Raw genomic sequence first — 3645 nt, 5'->3', positions numbered from 1 at the left:
TTCACCATATACGCTTTTAATCATATGCGCTGTGTTTTTCACCATATGCGCTTTTAATCATATGCGATTTTCATCATATGCGTTGTGCTTTTCATCATATTCGCTTTTTATCATATGCGCTTATCATATGCGATGCGCTTTTTATCATATGCGCTTTTTTATGTGAATAGTAAATTAATTAATTTCGTTTTACTATTCATATGAATTAATTTAGATTTACTATTTTGTTAATTGAGTAATATATATATACATCATATACTTGTGACTCCGAAGGCTCAAATGAATTTGACTATATAGTTATACGTTGTACCTTGCACATTAATTTTCAGTAGAAGCTTTAGATGCATATTATTTTCAGTAGAAGCTTTAGATGCACTTTTTTTTAATCACCAAATACCACAAACACTTTGTTTGCGTTTGTTCATAGTCATCAATGAAAACCATTTTCTTTAATTTTATTTTATACAATAAAATTAACGCATCATTATTCTTTTCAAAAACAATAATCTATTGTTATTGTTCACTTGTGCCATGTTTAACAACAAAAGTCAACAACCTCTATCTTGTTTGTTTTGGCAACCAAAAACAACCATTGCTTTTGTTACCGAGAATCCAAGACCAAAAAATAATTAATTTTTAATTAATCTTTTATCAAAACCATAAATGATTTTATTGATCTACGTTGATATGGCCATAAAGAATTGACGGCTGACCTACTTTTGTAAGTGTATTTCGGCTATCATCCCGAAAACGCACAACGACCTTTTTTTTTTTTTTTTTTATGAACTATTTGTTTCATATCTAGCTTAGGCAATTATTGTAAACATTTGGTCCCTATAAGAGCATTTATTTTTTAGACTTTTAGTTGATTTGTACTTGTCACAATTAGGGATAGCACCCGCGGGTCGTGGATGCGGATCCATTGGATCCATCACCCGTACCCGCGGATTTTTTTTAAGAGACATCCAATTGAACCCTTGTTCGTTGAAACAATTTGACTATATTTTTACTCCCCATTATTAAACGGGCCATTTTGATGCACACTCTTAAAAAAATAATTTGTTTTTTAAGTTTTATTATTCAACCTCATTTTTTCAACGGTCACGTTTTTAACAAAACATTTGACAAGTTTGGAAAAAAGTTTTTTATTGATTATCATCAAAAGTTTTCTATTGTCACTCTACTGGATGGAATTATGGCATACAACCAAAATTGCAACCCAACACTACATAAGAACAAAAAGGTTGTTTTTAATTAACATATGTATATGTGTTAAACTCGGAATAATAATAACTTATTTTAGAAAATTAACATAAGACATGTTGAAACATTTTTGTCACATTTAGCTCATCAAGTCTAATACTTATCATTGATAGATTTTATCACGTCTAGGAGATGTTTACTTTTTTCTTGTATTAAGTCCTACTTTCATTTACCTTTGTTTGGAAAAAAGTTTTTTTTTTTACTTTGCTTTCCCCCTTTCTATAAAACTCATTTAAACACTTTCTTTGTTTTTTTTTTTTTTTTTTAAAAAAACTTCCTTTTTTTTACGTTACCCGTAAATTATAAATATATAAAAAAAACTTTTTGTTTAAATTTTTTTTCTAGTTTTTAAAAGGCCACTTGACCAATTTTTTAATTCTTTCACAACACCTGATATCGTGATCGTGACCTTTCACCAAAGCAAGAGATATTCTTGATAAACTAAACACGGACTCGTGTTTGAAATTGTCGGCCACAAAAAAATTCATTTGATAAAAGTATATATATATTTTTTTAGTTATAGAAGGAGACCACTTCATTTTCAATACTTCATTTTTGACAAAAAAACTATTCCATTTTACCATCCCTTTTTTTTCTTACTTTAACTTTTAAGATATACTTTTAATAAAAATACAAACTACTTTTTCTTATTTTAACTTTTAAGATTTACTTTTAATAAAAATACAAACTACTTTTTGTATTTTAACTTTTAAGATTTACTTTTAATAAAAGTACAAACTACTTTTTCTTATTTTAACTTTTAAGATTTACTTTTAATAAAAATACAAACTATTTTTTTATTTTAACTTTTAAAATTATAAATTTAAGAATAAACATTAGTATGCATGAAATAAATAATGATTAATTGCATAAGTAATCATAAATGTTAGATAACATATAAAGACCCCGTCGTATTCGTATTGATCGGAATTAATCTCGACCCATGGTACCGTGTTGTCAAATGACGTGTTGCGTACATAAAGTACCGTGTTGTCAAATGACGTGTTGCGTACAATCATGAGGTCTTATTAACATAAATATAAATGTTAGTGAAGTTAATAAGAGTTAGATTACAGAAAATATAATTCAGGTGGTATAACCGACCATATATAACTTAAATAACATAAATATAAATGTTAGTGAAGTTAGTAAAAGTTAGATTACAGAAATATAATTCAGGTGGTATAACCGACCATATATAACTTAAATAACATAAATATAAATGTTAGTGAAGTTAGTAAAAGTTAGATTACAGAAATATAATTCAGGTGGTATAACCGACCATATATAACTTAAATAACATAAATATAAATGTTAGTGAAGTTAGTAAAAGTTAGATTACAGAAATATAATTCAGGTGGTATAACCGACCATATATAACTTAAATAACATAAATATAAATGTTAGTAGTCCAAAATTTGATATATTCGAGTCTGAAAATTATTAATAATTTCATACCTTGATCAGTGACTCGTGATCGTTTGAGATATCCTTTGATTACACTAAGCTCTTCGTGCTGATAACGTGTTATAATTCAGTAGGCTTATAACTACCTTTAATGGTTATAAGAACAAAGAGAGAAAAAGAGAGAAGAAGGAGAGAAGAAATATTGATATTGATATTTCAAGAGAAATGGTGCACCTTAAATGGTTACCATACATGTCTATTTATAGTATAAAATATTACTATGCAAGAAATATAATAATAATAAAATTAACATCCAATCTAGATATTTTATAACACAATCTAGATATTTTATAACAATTATCAATATCAATATCTAAAAATCTCTATCATAATGTTAATGTAATAAGATATAACAATAATCTTAATTTTAATTTTAAATTATGATAATAATAAGATTTATGATAGAGATCGTTTGAGTGTGTAAGTCGAAATTCTGTCCGTGTAACGCTACGCTATTTTTAATCATTGTAAGTTATGTTCAACCTTTTTATATTAATGTCTCGTAGCTAAGTTATTATTATGCTTATTTAAAACGAAGTAATCATGATGTTGGACTAATTACTAAAATTGGGTAATTGGGCTTTGTACCATAATTAAGGTTTGGGCAAAAGACCGACACTTGTGGAAATTGGACTATTGACTATTAATAGATGGGGGGTATTGTCTAATTGAGTGACAACTCATTGGAGTCTGTCGAACCTATCTTCAAATTAATTATCCTAATAATTAATAATGATTATGGTTGTCCTATTTAGTGACGTTCATATGGAATCTATTATAATCATTTAATTAATTATTCGGGTTGGGTAATTGATTATTCAAACTGATCAAGTGGGTAAATTAATATTCATATCTAATCAAAACAGGGGTAGATTAAATACAGTGATAACTGGTGTAATTGTTGACAGAAGTGAT

The sequence above is a fragment of the Rutidosis leptorrhynchoides genome, chromosome 2 (assembly GCF_046630445.1).
Source record: "Rutidosis leptorrhynchoides isolate AG116_Rl617_1_P2 chromosome 2, CSIRO_AGI_Rlap_v1, whole genome shotgun sequence".
Classification (NCBI taxonomy): domain Eukaryota; kingdom Viridiplantae; phylum Streptophyta; class Magnoliopsida; order Asterales; family Asteraceae; genus Rutidosis; species Rutidosis leptorrhynchoides.
This window is presented reverse-complemented; position numbering follows the sequence as displayed.